Source organism: Euprymna scolopes, unplaced genomic scaffold (genome assembly GCF_053919585.1).
Source record: "Euprymna scolopes isolate OS-2025 unplaced genomic scaffold, ASM5391958v1 sca54, whole genome shotgun sequence".
NCBI classification, from domain to species: Eukaryota; Metazoa; Mollusca; class Cephalopoda; order Sepiida; family Sepiolidae; genus Euprymna; species Euprymna scolopes.
The window spans coordinates 107,899-120,564 of NW_027633591.1; the positions used below are offsets into that span (position 1 = coordinate 107,899).

The 12,666-nt window shown below is 34.3% G+C and overlaps 1 pseudogene; it reads right to left on the reverse strand.

The window, feature by feature from the left end:
• Positions 1 to 944: 944 nt before the first annotated feature.
• LOC145275019 (U2 spliceosomal RNA) lies at positions 945 to 1,078 on the reverse strand (annotated as a pseudogene).
• Positions 1,079 to 12,666: the final 11,588 nt, after the last annotated feature.

The following is a 12,666-nucleotide window of genomic DNA, read 5'->3' on the forward strand; positions in this document are numbered from 1 at the left end:
GGGAGGTATTTTGGTGGTCAAGTCACTAAAAAGAGATTAGCTGGTTTCCCGGCATAGCCCAGGATATAATAAAGATTGACTGAAATACATGTTCTAGCTGGTTTCTAGGCGTTGCCAGGGATGTAATATAGACACATTATGTTGTATATTACCTGTTCTCTTCTCCCTAAGGTAAAACAATTTCATATACATGCTGTAAATTACCTATGCTAGGGATAAAACATGAACAATATCAGTCCTAGGGTAGATAAAACAAATAATACATAGAGATGAAAGATTCCTCTCCCCTAAGAATCAAACATATGTTCAATATCTGCTTTTGTTTTTTCATTGTTTATACGGTCCCGAGCAACGCCGGGTAGCCCTGCTAGTCTATATATATAAAAGGCAAAAATCGGTGTGTATGTATGTATGTATGTATGTTTGTTTGTAACGCTAAAACTTTTGAAAGACGGAACCAGAGTTGACAAATTTGGTATCATATTGCACCTTGATCACCCGGATGACAAATATCGAAATTTCACGTCAAACGGACCAGTAGAAAGGGGTCAACTGATCGTTTTTCTCCTAGGGGGGCCCCCAAAAAAACCTGTCATTTTAACGTTATTCAATACGTGTCACGTGACGTGACGTCAGCTCAAACTTTTGACAGACACAACCAAAGTTGACAAATTATGTATCATATTGAACCTTGATCACCCGCATGACAAATATCGAAATTCCACACCAAACGGACCATTAAAAGGGGGTGAACTGATCATTTTCTCCTAGGGGGGGCCCCCCAAAAAACCTGTCATTTTAATGTTAATATTACATAATCCAAAAACGCTTAGTCATGTCACGTGACGTGACGTCAACATCCACTAATGGCGAACAATTGTACCTATTTACTATGCCTCCCCACGGGACAGAGTTAGACACCAGGGTCGTTTTTTAACGTGGAGAAAAGGTACAAAAATAAAAATTGTCTCAGTCGTGGAGGATTTCTCCTCCACCGAAAGAGAACAAGAAATAGAAGTGCAGCATCTGAAGAACAGATACTACACTTTGATCTTGACCAAAAGGCCAAGAATGCGAACAATTGTAAATAACAACTTTTTTCACAAAACCAACACCGTCTTTCTTTTTTTTCTCTCTCTTTCTCTCTCTCACCCACTTACTCTTCCCTCTCTCTCACCCTCTTTCTCTTGACGTCACACCACTGTTAAACTGTGGGGGGGGGGAACACATTCCCAGGCATTATCTCCTATAGATGCACATTTTATTAGAAATTCAGCTTTCAAAATATTAGACGATAATAAAAATATAAAACCAACACCCTCTTTCTCTTTTCTCTCTCTCTCACCAACTTACTCTTCTCTCTCTCTCACCCTCTTTCTCTTGACCTCCTACTACTGTTAAACTGTGTGTGTGTGTGGGGGGGGAAGAGGCAGCTTGAAAACCAACAAAAACAGTGCACAGTTTCCCAAGCATTTGGGGTGGGAAGGGGGGGAAGAAGCCGAGCGCACAGTTTCGTGTGAGAGAGAGAGAACAATTCTCAACCTATATACTCAACAAATTTTTTATCTACAGATTTGAAAGTTTGTATATAGGGTATTCAGACATATGGAAATATATCTAGCATAATCTATCTATTATATCTATAAAAGTGAAAATGTGTGTGTGTGTGAGGTAGCCAGAGAGAGAGAGAGAGAGAGAGAGAGAGAGAGAGAGAGAGAGAGAGACAACAATTCTCAACCTATATATTCAATACATTTTTTATCTACAGATTTGAAAATTTGTATATAGGGTATTCAGACATATGGAAATATATCTAGCATAATCTATCTATTATATCTATAAAAGTGACAATGTGTGTGTGTGTGTGTGTGTGCGTAAGAGAGAGAGAGAACAATTCTCAACCTATATACTCAACGTATTTTTATCTACGGATTTTAAACTTTGTATATAGGGTATTCAGACATATAGAAATATATCTAGCATAATCTATACATTATATCTATAAAAGTGAGAATGTGAGTGTGTGAGAGAGAGAGAACAATTCTCAACCTATATATTCAACAAATTTTTTACCTACAGATTTGAAAATTTGTATATTGGGTATTCAGACATATGGAAATATATCTAGCATAATCGATCTATTATATCTATAAAAGTCAGAATGTTTGCGTGTGGTTGTGTGTGTAAGGTTGCGAGAGAGAGAGAGAGAACAATTCTCAACCTATCTATTCAATAAATTTGTTATCTACAGATTTGACCATTTGTATATAGGGTATTCAGACATATGGAAATATATCCAGCATAATCTATCTATTATATCCATAAAAGTGAGAATGTGTGCGTGAGAGAGAGAGAGAGAGAGAGAGATAGAGAGTAAGTACAATTCTCACCCTATATATTCAACAAATTTTTTATCTACCGATTATAAAATTTGTATATAGGGTATTCAGACATATGGAAATATATCTAGCATAATCTATCTATTATATCTAGAAAAGTGAGAATGTGTGTGAAAGAGAGAGAGAGAAGAGAGAGAGAGAGAACAATTCTCAACCTATATATTCAACTAATTTTTATGTACAGATCTGAAAATTTGTATACAGGGTATTCAGACATATGGAAATATATCTAGCATAATCTATTATATCTATAAAAGGTAGAATGTGTGTGTGTGTTTGTGAGTGAGTGAGTGAGTGAGTGAGTGAGAGAGAGAGAGAGAGAGAGAACAATTCTCAACCTATATACTCAACAAATTTTGTATCTACAGATTTGATAATTTGTATATAGGGTATTCAGACATAAGGAAATATATCTAGCATAATCTATCTATTATATCTATAAAAGTGAGAATGTGTGTGAAAGAGAGAGAGAGAGAACAATTCTCAACCTATATATTCAACAAATTCTATCTTTACAGATTTGAAAATTTGTATATAGGGTATTCAGACATTTGGAAATATATCTAGCATAATCTATTATATCTATAAAAGTGAGAATGTGTGTGTGAGAGAGAGAGAAAGAACAATTCTCAACCTATATACTCAACAAATTTTTTATCTACAGATTTAAAAATTTGTATATAGGGTATTCAGACATATAGAAATATATCTAGCATAACCTATCTATTATATCTATAAAATGACCATGTGTGTGTGTGTGTGAGAGAGAGAGAGAGTCAGAGAGAGAGAGAGAACAATTTTCAGCTTGTGTGTGTGTGAGAAAGAGAGAGAGAGAAAGAGAGGAAGGAAAATTCTCACCCTATATATTCAACAAATTTTTTATCTACATATTAGAAAATTTGGATATAGGGTATTCAGACGTATGGAAATATATCTAGCATAATCTATCTATTATATCTATAAAAGTGAGAATGTGTGTGTGAGAGAGAGAGAAAGAGAGAGAGAGAGAACAATTCTCAACCTATATATTCAACTAATTTTTTATCTACAGATTTGAAAATGTGTATATTGGGTATTCAGACATATGTACATATATCTGGCATAATCTATGTATTATATCTATAAAAGTGTGAATGTGAGTGATGGAAAGAGCAAAAAATTCTCAACCTATATAACCTATAAAAGTGAGAATATGTGTGTGAGAGAGAGAGAGAACAATTCTCAACCTATATATTCCACACATTTTTGGGCACAGATTTGGAAATTTGTATATAGGGTAGGCAGACATATAGAAATATATCTAGCATAATCTATCTATTATATCTATAAAAGTGAGAACTTGTGTGTGTGTGTGTGTGTGAGAGAGAGAGAGAGAGAGAACAATTCTTAACCTACATACTCAACAAATTTTTTACCTACAGTTGAGAAAATTTGTATATAGGGTATTCAGACATATGGAAATATATCTAGCATAATCTATCTATTATAACTACAAAAGTTAGAATGTGTGTGTGAGAGAGAGAGAGAGAGAGAACAATTCTAAACCTATATATTCAACAAATTTTTTATCTACAGATTTGAAACTTTGTATATAGGGTATTCAGACATATGGAAATATATCTAGCATAATCTATCTATTTTATCTATAAAAGTGAGAATGCGTGTGTGTGAGATAGCGAGAGAGAGAGAGAGAAAAAGAGAGAGATAAAAATTCTCAACCTATACATTCAACAAATTTTTTATCCACAGATTTGAACATTTGTATATAGGGTGTTCAGACATATAGAAATATATCTAGCATAATCTATCTATTATATGTATAAAAGTGAGAATGTGTGTGTGTGTGAGAGAGAGGACAATTGTCAACCTATGTATACAACAAATTTTTTATCTACAGATTTCAAAATTTGTATATTGGGCATTCAGACATATTTCAATATATCTGGCATAATCTGTCTATTATATCTATAAAAGTGAGAATGTGTGTGATAGAGAGAGAGAGAACAATTCTCAACCTATATACTCAACAAATTTTTTATCTACAGATTTGAAAATTTGTATATAGGGTATTCAGACATATGGAAATATATCTAGCATAATCTATTATATCTATAAAAGTGAGAATGTGTGTGTGTGTGTGAGAGAGAGAGAGAGAGAGAGAGAACAATTCTCAACCCATATACTCAACAAATTCTTTATCTACAGATTTTAAAATTTGTATATAGAGTATTCATACAAATAGAAATATATCTAGGATAATCTTTCTATTATATCTATAAAAGTGAGAATGTGTGTGTGTGTGAGCGAGAGAGAGAGAGAGAGAGAGAGAACAGTTCTCAACCTATACATTCAACAAATTTTTATATATAGGGTATTCAGAAATATCGAAATATATCTAGCATAATCTATTATATCATTAAAAGTTAGAATGTGTGTGTGTGAGAGATAGAGAGAACAATTCTCAACCTATGCACTCTACAAATTTTTTATCTACAAATTAGAAAATTTGTATATAGGGTATTCACACATATGGAAATATATCTAGCATAATCTATCTATTATATCTATAAAAGTTAGAATGTGTGTGTGAGGTAGCCAGAGAGAGAGAGAGAGAGAGTAAGAACAATTTTCAACCTATATATTCAACAAATATTGGATCTACAGATTAGAAAATTTGTATATAGGGTATTCAGACATATGGAAATATATCTAGCATAATCTATCTATTATATCTCTAAAATTGAGAATGTGTGTGTGAGAGAGAGAGAGAGAACAATTTTCAACCTATATACTCAACAAATTTTTTTATCTACAGATTTGAAAATTTGTATATAGGGTATTCAGACATATGGAAATATATCTAGAGTAATCTATCTATTATATCTATAAAAGTGAGAATGCGTGTGTGTGTGAGAGAGAGCGACACAGAACAATTCTCAACCTATATATTCAACAAATTTTTTATGTACAGATCTGAAATATCACATTTGTACAGAAGTAGAAATCTTGATACCTACTCTGATACCTAATAAAAGAAAGGACACTCTTTAGGGCGGATTTTGATTATAACAAGTCACTAATTAGAAATTATAATAAACATTCTAATAATTTAAGAATTTTACCAAAATAAAATTGCATGGTAATCACCCAATTTCTGCCACAAAATTTTGATTGGCAGAACTCATAAACATAAAATATATATTTTCTAATTTCATCTTTTTTTTTTCTTTTTACATAATCTGGTTTGATGTTTTCCCAAATATTCAAATCACTATATTTTGCTGCTTAATATCAAATACAGCAACTGAGTTATTTTTATGCATCAAACAATTACATTTTCTCATTCATCCAAACTAATCACTGAACATCAATTTCATATTTTCTTCACTAAAATATTACTGTGCTTGATGTCATCAAGTGGAGCGGATCATTTTTTTTTCATTTGTTCACACATTTTTCCAATTTATATATATTTTAAAGATTCTTAGCCTATGTCATTGCATACCAATCTGTTTATTAAAAGTTAAGGTTCACTGTAAACACATATGTTACACCAAAATAAAAACGCTTCAGATAATGTCTTGATATTCAATTCAGTTTCTCACATGACATCTTATGAAGTTAGTAGAAATGTTACAGACTTTTGAATCTCAAACACTTTCAATACTGTGCACTGATATTTTCTTTTTTGCAATATAAGCACATTCATGATTTTTTTTACAAACGTTAAAAACTTTCACATTGTGTAGCAATATACTGAAACAATTATAAAAATATTTGTTTTTATTTTGAATGATGCAGGGCATCTGAAGAGAGATTTTTCTAACAAAATGAAAGTATAATTTTTAGCAATAGGTATCTAGGAAAAGGCCACTACATATGTTATAAGTTCCAAATTTCCACAACCTGGCAAATACTGGTACATGCTAGCAAATTTAGATTTGCAATTACAAAATATGATTCTAATTTTTTCCTTTGCTCTTTATTCTAACACTACACTAAGTTTACTGTGTTATTTCGCTACAGTTGATATTGTGTAGAACAATAAGAAAATCATAGTGAACAATGCATTCAACAAAATTTCACACACATTTCTAGATACCTATATCTAATAAGTTCAAAAGAAAGGACACACTTAGGGAGGTATTTTGGTGGTCAAGTCACTAAAAAGAGATTAGCTGGTTTCCCGGCATAGCCCAGGATATAATAAAGATTGACTGAAATACATGTTCTAGCTGGTTTCTAGGCGTTGCCAGGGATGTAATATAGACACATTATGTTGTATATTACCTGTTCTCTTCTCCCTAAGGTAAAACAATTTCATATACATGCTGTAAATTACCTATGCTAGGGATAAAACATGAACAATATCAGTCCTAGGGTAGATAAAACAAATAATACATAGAGATGAAAGATTCCTCTCCCCTAAGAATCAAACATATGTTCAATATCTGCTTTTGTTTTTTCATTGTTTATACGGTCCCGAGCAACGCCGGGTAGCCCTGCTAGTCTATATATATAAAAGCCAAACGTCTGTGTGTATGTATGTATGTTTGTTTGTAACGTTAAAACTTTTGAAAGACGGAACCAAACTTGACAAATATGGTATCATATCGAAGCCCCATCACCCGGATGACAAATATCGAAATTTCACGTCAAACGGAACACTAGAAGTTGGTCAACTGATCAGTTATCTTCGAGGGGGGGCCCCAAAAAACCTGTCATTATCTATATATATAAAAGACAAATGTTTGTTTGTAACGCTAAAACTTGAGATAAAAGATTCCTCTCCCCTAAGAATAAAACATATGTTCAATATCTGCTTTTGTTTTTTCATTGTTTATACGGTCCCGAGCAACGCCGGGTAGCCCTGCTAGTTTACTATAAAGACGGGGAGAATGTACCTAATTAGCCTTATGCATGAGTCATGTACACTTGGCAGTCGAGCTGATGTATAACCACACCCTTTATTTGTTGTATTTTCTTTTCTGTTCAATATGTTTTTCTCCCAACAAGTACCGTGTTGTGTCTGTCTTTGTGATCCTTAACAACACTAACACTAGCATAAAAATATTATCACAACACTAATATAAGATTTGGTAAAAATGATAAAAATGAAATGAATAAATTTAAGGGCTTTCTGCCATTACTAACCAGCAGGGTATTACCATGGTCGATAAAGGGAAGAGAGCCGATCAGGCATTTATACATAGTGTGATGATGTCTATATACGGATCACTGAAGTTAAGCAATGTTGAACCTGGTCAGTACTAAATGGGTGACCATTTGGGGGCATTCCTGGTGATGTATGTACTCTCTGTTTATTTCGGCATTGTTTCTAGTCGTCCTGGACTTCTCCTTGCCACTGGATTCAAACATTGTCTATTCAGAAGAGGTGTGGTATCCTTTGTCTTTCGAAACTGACCAGAGCCATCGAATCGATGATGTATGGAAGTGAAACTTGGATAGTGAGGTTTGAGGATATGTGTTGTACAAAGAGAAATGAGATGAGAATGATATAATGGATGTGTAATGTGAGTCTGAAAGACAGGCTTAGATCTGATGACCTCAGAGGAAAATTTAAATTTGGACAGTATAGGGAGATGGGTACAGATGCGATCAAAGGAAATACAGAACAGAGACTGTGCTATCATCGAAATTTTCGTGTTAGTTTACATAAAATGCCGATTTTCGGTTTTTGTGTAAACATTGGCTATTTTTTTTTCAATGAAAAATATATTATTTCTGTTATTTCAAAGATAATTTTAGTTATTAATGAAGACAATGAAAAGGAAGTGTCATTTTAACATTTAATAAACAACTTTATTTGTTATCTTCGTTAGTAGCATGTACAAGAGAGATGCAGGTTAGTAGGTGGAAGTGTTCCTGTGTGTAAAGATAGAATTAATATATTGCCGGTTTGTTGAGGAGAGAACAGCTCAGACCACACGTGCCTGTAGCTAGCAGTCATTGGGGTGAAGGAGGCCAGTTAAAGGAGAAAGAAAGAGCAGAGTCGTCAGTGTATTTACTTGTTGTAGTGGGTGTGCATGTGTCGGTGTATTGATGAGGGCAGTTCTGTAGCATGATAAAAAAGTTTGTGTGGGTACCGCACATGGAAATAAGTGGGAGTTAGAAGAGAGCCATGTTGACTTGTTATACTCACTTTGACTGGGGGCCAACCCCCCCCCCGGCGATGTGTGCAGCTGGGCATAGCAGGGAGAAAGAGGACTAAGAGGGAGAACGTTCTCGGTTTGACCTTTTATACACTCAGTCATGTGATTGAGAGCTGGCTTGTGGTTGGAAAAGCCAGGGAGAAAATGGATTTCAAATCTCGAGCCGCAAGAATTAGCTGCTGCCTGTGATTGTAGCAAGTTTCGACTGCTACATAATCTAATGAAAAATTAATTGATAAAATGAAAACAATGTTCTTTTTTGTTGTTACAGAAAAATACATTGCATAATTATTTGTACAATTTTTACGAAACTTTAAGAAAATTAAAATTCAAACGAAAAAAAAATCACTCATTGTAAGGTAAGTTTCGTTACTAAATATTTAATCTTTGAATAACAACCAACCGATATCAAACCAAAAAAGTTTAGATTATTTTATATGAATTTTTAATTATTTTTTTATGACCTTTTTGTTCAAATTAAGATAAATATTTATTTTTTAAAATAATAAACCAGTTATAGCAAAAATAAATGTTTACTACAATGGCGTCCGCTGGAATTTCATTGGCTGAGCATTTTGGCATCATTCGGTGTTTTACATAAACTGCCTTGAAAATTCCAATGTTAGAACGGTAATTATTCTGCAAAAGTACCACATTTTAAAACTTCTAACTTCCAAAAGTAAGGAACGGTTTCATTAGGGGATCGTTTGATTATAAACTTGAATAAAGTACCTTCCCCTCACCCACTTCACCAAAAACTGAAAATAATACATTTTTCTGAATTCTTTTGTAATCTTCCGAAAGCTTAGCATATAAACGATATCAAGTTATTTACAAAAAAGAAAAAAATGAAAAAGTTAGATGTTGGATGTGTAACGTTACACAATATTTATACACAGGACCCACACGTTGTAGCAGTCTACGTCGCAAAGGAGACCGAGACAAAGAATAACTCAAACTCACTTTTTTGGGCAGCAACAACATTTATTTCCTCATTCTCCTGCCATGCATGACTTTTTGTTACGGCTGTGACGTCTCTCATATGATCATCCTCTCTAATGTGCTGTCTCTCACCTTTTTCTGGATGCAGCTCTAACTTGTTTTTAAATGGTTTTTAACGATGTTTAACACTTAATACTGGTTTTGAGAATTATGTTTTTTGCAATCCTTGGGCATGGATAATGAATATTCTAAGTTAAAATGGCTGTCGACTCTTTCTTCTTTTACTTAGGAGTGACTATGCATCAAGGCCCAAAGTCTACTCGAGGATAAGGGTTAAAAAAGTGTTAAGTATATGATGAGACAACACTGTGATGATTAGTAATGATGGTGGTGATACGACAATTCGATGGGGGAAAAAGGTGCCTGGTTAATTTTAACGCATTTAAAACAGAGTTTTTATCTTTTAACCATAAATACTCTGATTCACACTTGACCCCAAATGATATGAATGGCTCTCGTCTAAAAGAGGCTCTCTGTTTTGACAGACTTTTGGGTCTGACCTTCATTCCTGATCTGAAATGGAAGACTTGGATCAAAATGTTGACAAGGTTACTGGAAAAATGGTAGTGTCATTTATCGCTGCAGAAGGCATCTAACTCCTGATGCAATCCTCTATTTGTATAAGAGCCAGATACGTCCTAAAATGGAGTACTGTTGCCATATTCAGGTGGGGACTGCTTGGAATATCCTATCCTGCCTTGACAAAGTTCAAAACCTAGTTAGTGATGCTCTTTTTTCTTCCCTGCAACCTATTCCTCCACAGAATTTAAATGCAGATTCCATGAACAAAGTTTCTTTCTTAGAACCAATCTCTAGTCAGCTAGAAAGTAGGCAAGCAGAACAGAGTTCCATAGGCGTGCAGTTCTAAGAAAGAAACTTTGTTCATGGAATTTGTGTTTAAAATTTTTCACATATAGAGAGTGAGGGAAATTATTGATGTGGTTATAGCAAGACTAGTGCTTTTTGTGAAACTTTAGAAGCAGGGGACCAAATATTGAAGCTCAGACGAGCACTTACCATGAATATCGTAGCACCATCGCTTTGCTCGGAACCGATATTTACAGTAATTTTACTTATTGTCGGCTCTTCAAGGTCACAGCAATTATATAAACTATACTTTTTCATGAGAGAGCTCCATTACTTATGTAAGCTGAGATAGGATGTAATGGCATGGGATTTCTTTCTTTATTTTTTAATTAGCGATTGGGAGAAGTGGAGGCGTGTTTCGCCTACAACTAAAATGGTATTTGACAGGTGTAAAACTAGCGCGACGGTCCGAGTGTAATAGTACCAAAGTGAAGGTGCTGTCTGGCCGGAAGAATATAATTGGAAATCCTGGAAGGAAAATGGCGAAGCTGTCAGATTTTTGGCACTGCTTTATTGGAACCGAGATCATGGCTGCTGTATGACTGAGTCCCTTGCGGACTAGATTCACTTAACAGAAATTGCTAAGTGTTCTTATCAGCTTCCTAGACAACAACACACAGATCTTTTTTCCCCCGTCCATATTGAGGAATTTGATTAAATAAAGGTTCTCATTTTTACACAAAGTTTTCATCTGTCAATTCTAAAATCATTATCAGGCGATGACGGACAACCGGGAACTTTGAACATGTTTGTTCTCTGACTTTTGAAAAGTGATATTTACACCTTCAGTTACATATTACTTAGCAGTACTTATATATTTTTGTGGTCCGAGCACAGTACTACATCATCTCTCTCCAACGGGCTCTTCTCATGAGATGCCTTTGCTGGGCTGATCATGCCTGACGCTGTGAATGAAATGTTCTCATCATAGAAAACATCGGTCTGGTTCCTCCTCAGGACTGGAAGAAACAATGCGGTGGTCAGCTTAAAAAATTGGCTCAGAATGATTAAGTAAGATACCGAACTGATTCTGGATATGACAATCTATGGTGTTCACCATCAATAGTGTCAGCATTGGTGATGGTTTTTAAAGGTAAGTGTAGATATATGATTTTCAAGGCATGAGGTTATTAAATATAATTGACAGGGTTTGACCACAAGTTTATTTATAGACCGATAAAAATGTGACATTTTACACTTGATCAAGATCATAAGATCATGAACTATAAAACTATATAAGACTATAAAATTGTACGAAAACATTCAACAACCAAATTTAATGATGAGTTCTACCTTCACTGGTTTTGATGACTTCAATATAAATAACACAGAATGGTCAATCTAGTCATATGACATAAACATAATAAAATAAATGGATCAACCTTATCTGAAGTTCTCCTTTTCATATGGTATACTCATATTGATACACCTGTTCTAGGTAGATCATTGAAGTTGAGCAATGCTGAGCCTGGTCAGTACAAGGTGAGTGGCCATTTGAGAATACCAGACGCTGTATGTAGGAGCTCTTCGATACTTTCGGCAGCTCCTGCATCCCACCTGGTCTCCAACTCTCGACCTTGTCTTGCTACTGAATCAGGCTGGTTGGAACGAGAGAATGAGGTTAACTCTGCATAAACCAGCTTCTCTTCGAACAAACTCTCGGCATGTGTCATCCATCATCCCTAGAACGATCAGATGGTATTTGTCCTTCTGATGGACGAACATTCTTCACAACCATTTTTCTCCAATTCCAATACAATTTTTGATTCCGTACTAAATTCCCGTTTCTGATACAATTACTGATTCCAATTCCTTATAAGTCTCTAAATACACTCCTAATCAAAAATTTAAGACTTCTTGAAAATCTAAAAAAAAACAACTTCTTTTAAGGATAGAATTTAAAATCCTCTCACTTAAGGTTAGCAAAACTAAAACTTAAAAAAAGCTACATTCCAAACATGTAATTCAGAAATTTACATTATAAGGCATTTTTACACGTGATCAAAATTATAATACCAGAGTTATAAATTGATTTTAGTTCAGTTACAGATTAATAATCACTGCATAAAGGTGTCACCATGCCTAAAGCAAGAAAACTTACCGAAGTTGAGCATGTTCGAATTCTAGATTTCCATGAGCAAGGTTTGTCACAGCGGGCGATCGCAGCTGCAGTAAAACTGATTTGCAACTTTCAAAGAAACAGTGAGAATTATGGAAAAGCAAAA